Source organism: Urocitellus parryii, chromosome 10 (genome assembly GCF_045843805.1).
Source record: "Urocitellus parryii isolate mUroPar1 chromosome 10, mUroPar1.hap1, whole genome shotgun sequence".
In the NCBI taxonomy this organism is placed as follows: domain Eukaryota; kingdom Metazoa; phylum Chordata; class Mammalia; order Rodentia; family Sciuridae; genus Urocitellus; species Urocitellus parryii.
The window spans coordinates 39,809,707-39,825,534 of NC_135540.1; the positions used below are offsets into that span (position 1 = coordinate 39,809,707).

At 31.3% G+C, this 15,828-nt stretch overlaps 1 pseudogene; it reads right to left on the reverse strand.

Moving 5' to 3' along the window:
* Nucleotides 1–222: 222 nt before the first annotated feature.
* Nucleotides 223–408, reverse strand: LOC144257346 (small nucleolar RNA U3; annotated as a pseudogene).
* Nucleotides 409–15,828: the final 15,420 nt, after the last annotated feature.

The following is a 15,828-nucleotide window of genomic DNA, read 5'->3' on the forward strand; positions in this document are numbered from 1 at the left end:
ATTGGGAAGACATCTTATTTGGTGTATATAAGTATATAATTGGTATTTTTAATTTTATGCAACTATTTTTTTCTTTAGTAAAATATTCCTGCCCATAAAATTTCATTCTGTCTTATATTCACATGCCCACTCTTTCTTATGGATAGTGCTTACCTAACACTGATTTCCATTTAATTATTTAAAACCTATTTATAACTTCATATATTTTTTTTAATAACAAAAACCACCCAGACAGTATTCTCTCCCTCTTAATCTCTAAAGAGAATTAAGAATAATCATCAATGGCAAAAGGCAGTTGCAGTAATGCAACACCTAGAGCCAGCTTCACACTCAGGAGAGAACACTAAACTCCTCCTCATGGCTTCTGGTACTCTACATGATCAGAGAAACTTCCCTAGTAACATACTATAGAACATGGGAGGATTAGATGAATTTTAGATAGAGAAGAGGGGAGGGAGGGAAAGGTAGGGGGCAGGGTGTTAGTAAGGATGATGGAATATGATTGACATCATTATCCAAAGTACATGTATGAAGACACAAATTGGGTGTAAATATACTTTATATAAAGAGATATGAAAAATTGTGGCATATATGTGTAATAAGAATTGTAATGCAAAAAAAACCAAAACAAAACAAAGTACATGTATAAAGACAAGAAAAAAATAATAAAAAGAAAGGATCCCTGAAAGTATAGTCTTAATAACTTCATATTTAAAGTCCATCTCTTTCTGTCAAAATATTTTGTCTTGTTTTTTGACCCAGTCTGAAAATATATGCATTTGAATGGAATATCAGTTCATTTATTTTTAATGTTATTATTTAAATGATTGTATTAAAGTATATTATTTTGTCCTTTTTTCTCTTAATAATAGTTTTCCTATTATTACTACTTTTCTGCCTTATTTTGGCTTAATAAAATTGTGTTATTAATAAATTTTATTTCTCGCATTATCTTTTTTCTACTTTTTTATTTATATATGACAGCAGAATGCATTACAATTCTTATTACACATATACAACACAATTTTTCATATCTCTGGTTCTATACAAAGTATACTCACACCAATTCATGTCTTCATACATGTACTTTGGATAATAGTGATCATCACATTCTACCATCATTTTTAATCCCATGCCCCCTCCCATCCCCTCCCAACCTTCTGCCCTATCTAGAGTTGGTCTATCCTTCCCATGCTCCCTCACCCTATCCTACTATGAATCAACCTGCTTATATCAGAGAAAACATTTTCATTTGGTTTTTTGGGATTGGCTAACTTCATTTAGCATTATCTTCTCTAATTCCATCCATTTATCTGCAAATGCCATGATTTTATTCTCTTTTATTGCTAAGTAATATTCTATTGAGTATATACCACATTTTTATCCATTTTGCATTATCTTTTAAGCTATATATTTTTAAATTATTTTAAATGTTTGATGATTACCATTTTTATATTAACATATCAGAGTTGATTTGAGATTAGCAATGTACTATATCATAAATTATAGGGATTTATAATAGTATAATTTCATTTACCCCATTATGTCACTATTCATTCCAGTATGATGATTTTTCTTTAGCACTTTTGAAATGTGAATCTGCTAAATTTTTTTCTTAGCACTTGATTTCTTACAATGTGCTTTCATTTCACCTTTATTTTGGATTAAATTTGGACTGGACGTTGATTTCTGTGTTGACTTTTTTTTCTTTCAACTTTGTGACCATGCTTTACCACTGCCATCTTATTACAATTTTTTTTTTTTCTGATTGGAAGTCATATATGGCTCCTTCAGTGCTGCATTCAATATTTTCTTCTTACAGTTGGCTTTGAATAGTTTGTCTACAGTGTAACTTGATGTGACTTTCTTTGTATTGGTCTCATTTGGGCTTTTTTACCTTCCTAAATCTATGAGTTAATGTTTGTCACCATAATTGGAAAAAAATTCATTATTTACTCAATTTTTAATGATTATTCTACATTCTCAAGTTCTGAAGTTTCAGTTACCAATTGATATTGTTCCACTACTCCTGATGTTGTTTCATTTTTGGTGGATTTTTGTAATATTTGTATTTAAAAACTTCCATTGATATATCATAAACTTCATTAACCATATACAATACAAACTATGAGATTTTAGTTTTATCCATTGAATATTTTCTTTTCAACTTTTATGCCTCTGAGTTCCAACATTTTTTTTAAATTTAGTTTTCCTTTGCTGTTTACATTTTACTTACTTCTAATAATTATGATCATATTTTCTATCAAGTCTAAAATCATATTTGTAATAGTTGCTTTAAAGTCCTTGTCTTCTGTCCTTAACATTTTGGTAATCATAGAGTTCATTTCTATTGATTATCTTTTCTATTGACTCTGAATCACCATTTTGTTTCTGCTTATGTCAAGTAATTTTTCTTATATAATAGACATTGTGGGTGACATATTGTAGAAACTCTTGTTAATTTATCATCATCTTAAGAACAATAATTTTTGTATTAAGATGGCTAAAATTCATATATAAATACTTTCTTATCTTTGTGGGCAATAGCTAAAATCTCTGCTCAACACTCTTAACCTTCCACCTGTTCCTACTTTGAGTTCCTCAGTATCTTCCTGGTAAATGGGAAATTATGGAATCATCTAAGAACTTGCCTGTAATTCACACACATATTTTTGGGATTTCCTGCACTGTGGCTTTCTACTTACAGGATATGCCGTCCTCTGGTACTCAAGAAGATCCCAAGTCTATCCTCTAACATCTCAAGCCAGAAAAAGTTTAGCTGCTTATTTCAGAAGAAGAAAAATATATTCCAGATTATATAAAGCAACAGGACATAAAATTGTTATGTAAATGCAAATCTTGTCCACTTTTTTTTGCCTTTTAATGCTTGACTACCCAGTATTCTTCATAATTTGGTGACTCTTCATTACTTTCATATTCTTTTTTTTCCATTTCTCTGCTTGGAACTTATAATTAACATCTCATAAAGAATTATTTTAAGACAATCTAGAAATATATTTAAGTTAACTTAAAAACAATACAAAATAAAGATAATACTAGACAAACATAAGATGAGAGATTTGACCCCACAAGAGTTGACTGCCATTTTTGGCACTAAAAGTAATACTAAAAGGTATCCTTCATATAAAAAGAAATGATCACAGACAGAAACAATGTTGGAAAGAATGAACAACAATGGAGAAGAGAATAATGACAATATAAAAATGAAAGAATTACATAAAATGATCATTAAAGTCTGGGAATCACCAAATATATGGAGAATAAAATGTATGAAAATAACATGACAGAAGAAAGTTAAATGGAATTAGTATTTCAATGTTCTATAATTGTATGAAAAGTTTTGAAAAATCTATTTGTTGAGTTGGAAATACTCATAAATCAAGAATGCATGCAATAATATTTAAGGTATCTAATAATATACTACCAAAATAATTTACCTCCAGCAAGTTAATGAAAAAATAAAAGAAATTCAAAATTACTTATCCAAATGAAAGTGAGGAGAAAATTAATTTAAGCTCAGTGGGTCAATAGAAAACAAGTAGTTTGAGTAAGTCCCATTTGTTGATTCTATTTGTTAACTCTAGCGCTATGGGTGTCCTATTGAGGAATTTGGAGCCCGATCCCACAGCGTGTAGATCATAACCAACTTTTTCTTCTATCAGATGCCATGTCTCTGATTTAATATCAAGCTCCTTGATCCATTTTGAGTTAACTTTTGTGCACGGCGAGAGATAGGGATTCAGATTCATTTTGGTGCAAATGGATTTCCAGTTTTCCCAGCACCATTTGTTGAAGATGCTATCCTTCCTCCATTGCATGCTTTTAGCCCCTTTATCAAAAATAAGATAGTTGTAGTTTTGTGGATTGGTTACTGTGTCCTCTATTCTGTACCATTGGTCCACCCGCCTGTTTTGGTACCAGTACCATGCTGTTTTTGTTACTATTGCTCTGTAGTATAGTTTGAAGTCTGGTATCGCTATACCGCCTGATTCACACTTCCTGCTTAGTATTGTTTTTGCTATTCTGGGTCTTTTATTATTCCATATGAATTTCATGATTCTTTTATCTATTTCTACAAGATATGCTGTTGGGATTTTGATTGGCATTGCATTGAACTTATAGAGAACTTTTGGTAATATCGCCATTTTGATGATGTTAGTTCTGCCTATCCATGAGCAGGGTATGTTTTTGGAGGGAAATGGATGGCATTAGAGCAGATTATGCTAAGTGAAGCTAGTCAATCTTTAAAAAACAAATACCAAATGACTCCTTTGATATAAGGGGTGTAAACAAGGACAGGGTAGGGACGAAGAGCTTGAGAAGAATATTTACAGTAAACAGGGATGAGAGGTGGGAGGGAAAGGGAGTGAGAAGGGAAATTGCATGGAAATGGAAGGCGATCCTCAGGGTTATACAAAATGTCATATAAGAGGTAAGGAGGGGTAAGTCAAGAGAATACAAATGGAAGACATGATTTACAGTAGAAGGGGTAGAGAGAGAAAAGGGGAGGGGAGGGGAGGGGAGGGGAGGGGAGGGGGGATAGTAGACAATAGGACAGACAGAAGAATACATCAGACACTAGAAAGGCAATATGTCAATCAATGGAAGGGTAGCTGATGTGATACAGCAATTTGTATACGGGGTAAAAACGGAAGTTCATAATCCACTTGAATCAAACCGTGTAATATGATGTATTAAGAACTATGTAATGTTATGAACGACCAATAAAAAAAAAAAAAAAGAAAAACAAGTAGTGTTAAAAAAAAATCCAATTCTAACAACGATTTTGAGTGTACATAAATTAAATACTAAGAATTGTCAACTTGAATTTGTTTTTTAAAGCAAAACACATAATATCTAATTATTTGTTGCAAGTAGGGACTTCATTTCCATTTAAAGATACAAAAGTGATAAAAGTCATATAATATCCACAGCGTTTTAAAAGCTGTTTTTTTCCTCTTAGTATCAGGAAAAATAGATATCAAGGTCAAAGTCATTACTAAAAAGAGAGGGGGCATTTAAAAATGTTAAAAATGTAAATCTATAAAAAATGTAGATGTGTTGCACCTAAATTAAAAAATTTCAAACCATGCAAAGTAAAAGTTGACAAAACTAACCAGAGATATTAACAGATTCATCATCAAAACAAGAGATTTAGCAAGTTTCTTTCTGTAATTTACAGAATAAGCAGAGTCAAATTTCTATATTATATAGAATATTTTTTCAAGATTAAGGCTTAATATGACTAATAATGTTAGGTTACATATTATTTTCTAGAGACCATGGAACACTTACTCAAATAAACATATTGTAAACTATAAATCATAACTCAAAAAATTTTAAAGGAATGTAATTACTTAAACTGACAATATAGCCATGTGCAATTAAGCTATAAATCAATAACAACAACAACAGAAGTTAATTTATGCATTATCTAACATTTAGAAATTAGACTTATATTTATAAATCACAAAGGAAATGAGAAAAATATCTTTTCATTTTAAAAACTTTTGTGATATAATTTCATTTACTTAATCAATCTGCATATTTAATTTTTATACATACACACACACACACAGAGTGCAGAGATGACACAGTCCCTTTGGATGAGAGTGGTTATCACTAAAGAGGTGACTAAAATTCAGTGGGATTCAAGAGTGGTTTCATTAAATGTGTATTATTTCTTTTTTTCTTTTTATAATGAGAATTTACATATTCTATTTAATATAATGTAATTTAAGCTTTTAAAAATTGGAACACTTTAAAACTGTATAATGGAATAATTAATATTGGAATAATTTAATATTGTATCAGTTGGAAAACATTATTCTAAAATGCTGTTTGTTTGACAAATTAGTGTATAAGTTAGTGTATTTCCAATCAAAATAGTAACAGATTTTTGTTATTGAGATCCTTTCTACACTGGCATTGTTAAAAATTTCTATAATTTTTTTGGAATGAGTAAAATATTGTAGCTGTATAGAAATAGGAATTCATCATAACAAAATGCCTCAGTTGTAATTAGAGGAAATCAATAGCTTTTAAAGCATATATTAGAAAGAAGAATATCTGAATATTGATGGGAACACTAGCCATCTTAAACTTTAGAAAATTAAAAGTAGTTAAACCAAGGGAATGCAGAAGGAAGAAACTGGTAATATAAATTTATGAACTAGAAAGCAAATAGTTTGAAAATCAATAAATCCATACAGAGATATACTACTTCATGGGTCTCCTGTGTTTCTACAGATCCTATGAATGAGACACTAACTGGATTTTGTTTCAGGATATCTTTTCAAGGATGATTGCATAGCTAACAAATTAGAAAGATATAGTGCCTCCCTCTGGAGCAAGGAAGGTATGCTTAAAATCCTATATAAAATATTGGGTTTCCTAAACTCCTATAAAGCAGTCCATCTTCCTCAAATTTTTCACCTTCACGACACTCTGGAAATTAAAGTTCAGGAAGTAGGAGCAAATGTTGAGACCATGGTTACTAGTATCATTGTGAATAATAAATTATCCTTTTCTGTAACCTGGAAATCTTGTGTTTTCTATCACTATCAGTGAAACTTTGGGCAAACTAGTTAGACTGTAAGTAGGGTAAAAATCTCATATATTTCACAGTTTTTGACAATACAAGATGTTGATTATTGAGAACTGTTACATACTAAGCCCAGAAAAAAATAATCAAGAAAAAAGACAAAAACACAAAGTATAAATATCAGTATGTAAATAGCATAATCTCATCAGATTCTACATACATTAAGAGAATGTTACACAAAAACATATGCAAAAATTTATGTGGAATGAAATGAACATAGCTTCAGAGTGACTTATTCAACTTATGTGAGAAGAAATATATATTTAAATAAATTGAATATGTGATTTTAAAAGTCCTCAAATTCTTAGTCTGTAGTTTTTTTTCAAATATATAAGGTTAATTAATATGCATCTAAAATGAGATCTTTTGGAGAGTAAATTAAAAAAGGGAAAATTTTCCCACTCATTTTCTGGGGTCTCCAGGATCCCCAAATTATGACATAATAAAAGCATTATAAAATAGGATAATTATAGGCCCTCATATAGGTTCCCCCAAAATCAGAATCTGAGAAATGGCAGTTTGTGGTGTATTTATTTGTGTATTCCAAGAAGCACTAGTGAGAGAATATTAAGGGAGATATGGGGAGGGAGGAAAGCCAAAGCCAATGATGAATTATTGAGGGTGTTTTGTTAAGAATAGTGGCTCTTTGTTGCTTCAAACTCCTGAGAACCTTTAAAAATACAAGTAAAATGTGTCTTAAAAATACAAGGCCAGAGTATTTATCAAGAAGTTATCAAACATTTATTTGGTGAGAGATGCTTCTGGTGCCTTAACTCCCCTCTACTTTTGGGACAGTGCTGGTGTTGGAGGTTCAGTTCACACAGTATGAGGTGAGCCTTGGAGCAGGGTGTAAGAAGATGCACACTGTGCTTCAGATGAGATACTGGAAGCACATGTGATTTAAGAAACTGGGCAACTGTAGATTGCATCTGTCCTTACTGGAATGTTCTCTCTTGCCCTAAGCCCTAACAATTGATTGATTGGGTGAAAATAAATTGTTGCTGAACAAACACCCATTAGGCAGTATTTTTCAACTATGTTACATGTTGCCTCAGAATTGAAAGAAATGCTACAGTTCAGTTCATCTTCTAATTTAGAATAAAAGTCACAAATAAATTGTCTTATACTTTTAGTGAAATGTACCAAAGTGTCCCAGACAATTGGACCATTTGTGGCAAGTTCCTGAATATGTTTTATATGCCAATCTGATAGCATGTATGCTACAAGACCCAAGGTCCTTGCTGCTTCTTGTTAACCAGGCCATATTAGGATTACTCATTAAAACTGGAAGGTAGCAGGCTGGGGTTGTGGCTCAGTGGTAGAGTGCTTGCCTCGTATGTGTGAGGCCCTGTGTTTGGTCCCCAGCACCATATAAAAATAAAAAAATAAATATATTGTGTCCATTGGCAACTAATTAAAAAAAAAACAGGGAGGTAGCATGAGGTAATAAAAGGGGAGTCTACAGGCTAAAAATGAGACTGAGAAAGAACATTAATATCATCTTTGAACAAGATATGAATGAATACTGCTCTCCCTCCCAGGAAAATGCAAATACTTTGGATCCTCTTTTCTGCAGTTGATTAAAATGAATAGTTTTCTATATCAATAGAGATTATGTTGATCAATTCCAGTACAGGTCAAACATACAACAGAGCTGCTAGCATAGGGGTTTTTCACTCAGTGTTCTATATTTACCATAATTCATTTTCTTTTCCTTAGAGACAGGTATATTAAATAGGGATCTGCAAACTTTCACTTCTTGATTTTTAAATTACTTATTGAAAATTATCCTAAGATTAAACAGTGGTTTTAATTTACTGTCTAGCCTGAAATGGGGGCAACTTTTGGGGCTTCTTCTTCTTTTTTTTTTTGCCTTTTGTGTGTGTGTGTGTGTGTGTGTGTGTGTGTGGTGCTGGGGATTGAACTTGGGGCTTTGTGCATGCAAGGCAAGCACTCTACCAATTGAGCTATATCCCCAGCCCTTGTTTGGCCTTTCTTAACATAAATGATTACTCTGTAGTTGTTGATATGCCATTTGTTCAGTACACAACAACCAAGCATACATTCTTGAAACCTAATAACTACATGGAGATTCTGCAAAATCATTGGTTCCACTTTGTAAGAATGATTTGGGGAAGGATTTCTGGTGATCCATTAAGTTACCATTTTTCACCTGGGGACCTTGATAACCTTTATGCTCTTACAATATAATAATTTATTTAGGCTTGTTATCTAAAAGCTAACACATTAATAATTTTGTATATTTTTTGTTTTTTACTGATTTTATTATTTTTTAAAATACATAACAGTAGGATGCATTACAATTCTTATTACACATATAGGGCAAAATTTTTCATAAATCTGTATATAAAGTATGTTCACACCAATTTATCCATTATACATGTACTTTTTTTGCATTACAATTCTTAATACACATATATACCACAATTTTTCATATCTCTGTTTGTATATAAGATGTTGACACCCAATTCAAGTCTTCATACATGTACTTTGGATAATGATGTCCATCACATTCCACCATCCTTGCTAATCCCCTGCCCCCTCCCTTTCCCCCCCACCCCTCTTCCCTCTCTAGAATTAATCTAATCCTCCCATGCTCTCCCTCCCTATCCCACTATAAGTCACCCCCTTATATCAGAGAAAACATTTGTTTTTTGGGGATTGGCTGACATCACTTAGCATTTGTATGTATTATATTCAAAGGCAGCAGATTCTTTAGGAAAAGTTTACACTAAATGGTATCAGAAAGTCCTTTTGTTAAAGGAATGTGGCCTCCATGTCAGTCCTTATGCTCAGGGTTTGAGATATAACTTTGGTCTGAAAATAGAGTGAAGAATAACTATTTTCCATTTTTGGAAATAACATCAAACCTGTACTTGTCATATTTCAGGGTTTTTTTTTTTAAAGATTCCATGTGTCAATACTATATTCAGCAGCCTAGCACACTAAAAAGATCATGGGCTATTAACTGTCACCACAGATCCCAATGGGACAAAGCACCTGGATGTCACTCTGGCAATGCTAACTCTTACGATAATTATGTTTATTAAAAAAAATGTAATACTCTATAAAAAAAACTCTGAAATGATGTGAAAATGTGCCTTCCTCACTAAGAGCAAGAGGGCTAGGTTTTTAACTCTGATTCCTTTAATCATGGCATAGTCATGCTCTCAAAGAGTGTTAATTATCCTGATATTCTGACCTGTTTCTTATGCAAAGTGGCCTCCTAGTTTCATGAGAAAACAAACCAACAAATAATAAAAAAAAAGCAAGCAAAAGCAATGCAAGTACTATCAGTTGAAAATGGCCCAGCATCACTGAAAGGGTATAGATTTGGGGAAGGAGAGTGTGCTACATCATACCCCCTGTTCTGTTCAGATCCACGTACTTCCCTAAGATATTGAAACATCCTTTGTCATAAACATGGAAGCACAAGGTGTATCTCTCCCTGAAGACAATTTTTTAGACTCCAAAGTATGAGTATTCAAGATCCTTCCTATTTTGTCTCCACAGAGATTCTCAGGAGGAGAAGAACAGTTGCCCTTTTCTTTTATATAGATGCACAAAATAAGTTTTTCCATGATCTTTGCCTTTAGTAAAATCTATTATGTATAGGATGCTATCCAGTTTTCCTCAAATTCCTTTGGAGTAATTTAGACAAAGGTAATCCAAGCAGTTATTATAGCATGTATTCTATTCATGAAACTTCTGTCTTCATTACCTAATCACCACCAAAAAGAAAAAAAAAAAAACCCTGTCTAATAAAATTGTTACTTTGGGGGTTAGGATTTCAATTTTTGAATTTTGTGGACGCATAAATATTCAGACCATAGTACTAGTTACACATGCAACAAATAATAATATTTTTTACCTAATAAAAATTAAAAATAGACTATAAAATAAAATGAAAAATTAATCTCTATTTATGATAGCATAAAAATTTTGAGGAACTTAGGAATAAGTCTGATGAGATGTAAGACCTTTTGAGAAATTAAAAACATTTTTTAAATGAATGGCATAGTGGGAAATTTTGAACAGAATAGAGGACTTTCTTGTGTATATAATGGAATTAAACAGAACTATAAAATCTTCATATTTCTTAAATGTGATTAAAAATAATAAAATTCTACTGTTAATTTTATAGTTACAAGCAACTATGAAGCTGTTACATCTATATCTTTCTCAAATATTGAGAAAATATATAATTTTATGGTATTTAAAATAGAGCTGAAATTGTTAAATTTTTCACAATATTCGTATTGAAAAACTTATGCTTAGTTAACAAATGTAAATTCAGTAATACGTGGGAAAACTTAGTAAGTTTTAAAAGATTAGACAAGAAATATTACCCTTCATTCATCAAAAAAAAAAAAAGGATATTCCAAGATCAACAGAACATAAGATCTGCTTCACTGTGCTAGGGATGAGCTGAGTCTCTGCTACAAAGATGATACTAAGAGAGTGCTAGAAAGTGTCATGCAATATATGCATTTTAAATGGAAATTTTAAATGGCCCTTTTACTTCACATTCACTCCTGTTTTTTGAAGGCTAAAGGAAATTTTAGTTTCCTCCAAGATGATGATTTTAATAACAACCATGTCATATGAAAAACAAAAAACATAAATTTCCTGACTAGAAGTCCATTTTGACATTTTAATTTACCTCACAAACCAAAACTTTGTTCCAGCATCCACTTTTCTATACATGCATAACTTAAACTTTAGAAGGAGCTTATTAAACACATTTTCTGAACTAATCTGAATTTATGTAGGAATAAGCTGGAATTTCTCAGGAGATTCTTGATTAAGAGAAAGCAAATATAAATATGACCTCCACTGTTCCTTTATTGTAGTTTAAAATGTGAAGTCAGCAAACGAAAGAAACATCCATGAGGATATTACAATAACACAGGCCATCTATGTTGATCCTAAGTGCTATAATCCTTTGGATTCCTAGGGGCAAGACAAAAACATTCATATTGATTATCCAGTTTGAATCAGGTTTTTGATTTCTTCCAGCATAAGTCATCCTAACTGATATGCCTGTCTAGAGATTAAAAAGTTTTATCTATCATAAGTAAATGAATAAAAAAGAGAACTGAATTGCAGTTCATATAAGACATTAAGAATTATTTATCTAGTACTTTAAGGTGGTAATTATCAAGTTAATGAATTCAAAAATAAATCCTAAAGTGATATAAAATTCCACCTGGTCTATGAATTGGTGTGTGTGTGTGATATTTACCTAGCCCTAATATAATTGTATGAAGTCACTTCATTTTCTAGTTTGAAAGAAAAAAAAAACATGCATAATAACAATTTCTTAGGGAGCAAAAACATTTATATTGTCAAGGATGTGAGTACAATACTGTAATATTGCATTTTTATCATTTTCTGTTTTTATGTTTTCTCATATAATCAGTGTCATAGAAACTAAACAAATGAAATGATTATGGACTAATCCCTTCCTTAAGGAGTTTACAGTTGATACCTGGTATGTATTAAATAATTAATGAAGTTCATATGTCAATTAATACATAGAACATGCAGGTAGTTAAAAAATACAACAATAAAAATCTAAAAATGAAAAGGAGGATCACAGGAAGTATGTAGAACAGCCATTCCTTACTGGGAAATGAGTAAGTGCTTTGTTAATAACAAGAAGAATCATAATATCTTCAGTTAATTATTCCCTGATTTATAATTAAGTTCAGGAAAGTACATTTTTGTATCTTCCTTGGTAAACCATGGAGGATTTTTTCTCTTAATTTTGTATGAGAAAAAGATAAGACATACAGGGAAAGCATATATAGCCATACATCTTGGTTATGGGGTATTGTAATAGTTTACTTTTATAGAGAACATATAGGCTCTTATTCCGGATATAAGTTAAGCAGATAATGTTTAGGTACAGACATGTTTACAAGCAAGAGCATCTGGAAGCTCTGTAATTTGGTATTTATATAAAGAAAATGTATAATCCACAATGTTAAGTATTGGTTTACACATAAAACTTGAGCTACAACTTTGTTCACCATACAGGATATGTTGTTCTTTTATTGAGAAAAATGGAAATAAAGCTGTGAGGAAATGTTTTGAACGAGTTCCAGGTCTAGAAAGAAATTTAAGGTACAATTCAAACTAAAGAACATGCTGTTCATTTTGTTTTCACAATATGGAATATACATTTAATTCCAGAACAAAAGTAAAATAAGGGATTCCTATCAGATTCATAGTAATTGTCAATCCACATTTGAGTTTAGAAAGCCAGAACAGTATGGCATATTTATTCTGAATTTCTCTGTCTTTATATATTTATTTACTTGAGAATCTGAGTATTAAGAGTATTGAAATAAATATCATATATGCAGGCTGAAAATCCATTTGGAGAAGAAGTACTTTGGGAATGGAAATTTAAGACTTCTGAAAGGCTGGCTCATTATAAAATGAGTAAGAATCAGAACAAAACATTTATATTATCAAAATATTATAGTTAATAATCAACCTTTTCAATAATGTCTTGAATAACTACCAAAGACATGGTAGTTAGTTATTCAAGACATTATTGAAATAAAATCATGGCCCTCAGTAATGAGTGAGATTTGAGATGTTACAATAGGAACTGTATCTCTCTCCCTTACTCTAACTTCATAGTAACCTTGAAGAACAGTAGCAGAACTAATAAAAAGCTATGAAAATCAGTAGCATAGATGACACTTGTGAGAAAAGAATGTGTTTGGAAATCTCCATAAAGTTAAACAACAATGAACTGTCACTATTTACATGCTTGATTTATTAAAAAAAATGCTCAATTCTCAGGATTTGTTGTAATGTCATTTAACTTAGAATTTGTTCTGTTAAACAGCCCTTACTAGGGTACATTGTCTAAGAAAATCACAGGAAATTGTTTAAAATTTCACTTTCCTTAGGTAACAATAATAAGAGGGGCTAAAAATAAGCTAATCAAAACATAAAGGAAAAGAGGAAAGAGGGCAATTAATATGAAACTTTTGAAACTCTACAATATTCCTGAAATCAAGAAGATAATACCCATGTGCAGAGTTATGTTTATGCCTAAGAAACACCAAATGAAGCCCAATCTCTCTACTCTGATCTTGAGGATCTGACCCAAAGAAATTGAAACCCAAAGAGGAGTTGTAAACTAATTGTCAAGGCATTGAATGAAAACCCTAGTATGAACATAGACATCTTCTGCTAAGACTAGGAGACTTAGTGATCCAAGGCATTTAAAGAAATCTCTTTTCCACCATTAGCTGAAATGAAGCAAGCAAAGCAGAGACTTCATCATCTACACAAAACAAATATAGATTTTATAGAATGTCCAAAAAAATAGCAATAGCAACAATATGCAATGATGATAACCTAAAATCTCAAGAAATAAGGGAATCTGATTTCCAGAGCTGTCATGTTATATTAATATCTATTTTTTAATAAAATATTCTTTCTCTATTTCTCTGACTCTCTGTCTCCTACAGAGAGGGGGGAGAGAGAGAGAGAGAGAGAGAGAGAGAGAGAGAGAGAGAGAGAGAGAGAGAGAATAAGAAAGCATAACCCAGGCATGGTAACGTGGAGAGGGACAGCCAATAGAAACTCTCCCTCAGAAAGGCGAGATTTACTAGTTAGATTTAAATCAGTTGCTATAAATATGTTCGAAAAGTAAAAGGAAATTATGTCTGAGTAATTAAAGATAAGTGTGGATAATTCTCTCCCAAAGTAGAGAATATAAATCAAGAGATATAAAACATTTTCTTAAAAAAACAATAGAAGGTATTTTTAGTTGTAATGCATAGGGAATATATCAAGAAAATTACTTTAAAAATATGGTAAAGAAAACAAAAAGAAATTAAAGTAAGACTCTAGAAAATACCTATTTAGCGCATAAGTGAACACACACACATACTCACAATAATAATAATAAAAGGATATCTAAAGAAGAAAGACTACTCACACACACACACACACATACACACACACATATGTAACTGAAATTTTAAAAAATCACTAGGGAGTGTAAATAGAAAGTTGGACTATAGGAAAACAGACTCAGTGAATTTGAAGATAGACCAATTGATACTATCCAGTATTAAGAACAGAAAGAACAAAGAATAAAGAAAGAAGAATGGAAACTTAAGAGTTCTGAAAAATACAATCAAGCATATTAATATATGTATATTGAAGTCTCAGGAGAGGAATGAGAGAATGAGGTAGGCAAAAGACTTGAAGAAATAACAGTTTAAAAAAACCTAAAAATTTGGTGAAAATACTCATATTTTGTTCAAGGTGTTTAATTAACTCTAGAAAGATAAACTTGAGAGATTCATAATCTCATAACCTGTCACATCATAGTAAAACTGACAAAAGACAAATTCAACGAGTATCTTGAATGTAGCAAAAGAAAACTAATTGATCACAGATGAACCATTATCAGTAAGGTAACACCTAATTCTTCATCAGATAATGGTAGCCCATTGGTAGTAGGATCAAAGAGTTGAAAGAAATAAATGTCAACAAGGAAGTCTGTATTCAGCAAAACTTATGTTTCTTAATTAAAGAGTACAACATAGCTGGATAAACAAAAATAGAAATGTTTCATCCCTTACAGACCTGTCTTATAAGAAATACAAAAATGAATCCTTCTACATTAAAAACACAAGAGGAAGAAATAAAGTGGACTATTGCAAAGGTAAATGTAAAAGACATTATGAATGTATTTTTTGTAATATTTTACTTCTACAAAACTAAAACTGTGTTGATTGAAGTACAACATGAATTTATTTGAGAATCAGATGGAGTAGGAAGAATGGAGTTTTATTAAGACAGAGTTTTTGTATATTTTATATATTAAATTTACCTTAAAACAAAATGCATTCTTTTAGTTAAAACAAGAATTATAACCCTTAGGGGGTCCACCGAAAAGATAACTTTTAAAAATAAGTTAAAGAAAACAAAAAGCAATTAAAATAAAGCCGTAGAAGATACATGTTTGGTAAAGAAGAGGCAAGAAAAAAGGAATAGTCAAATAGAAAGGTATTCAGATTTTTAAAAAATACATTTAAAAAGGTCAAATTTAAATTATCTTATTGATAATTAAATTAAACCTACATTGGTGATGATAAGAATAAGGAGGAGAAAGAAGGAGCAGGAGGAGGAAGAGGGGAGAA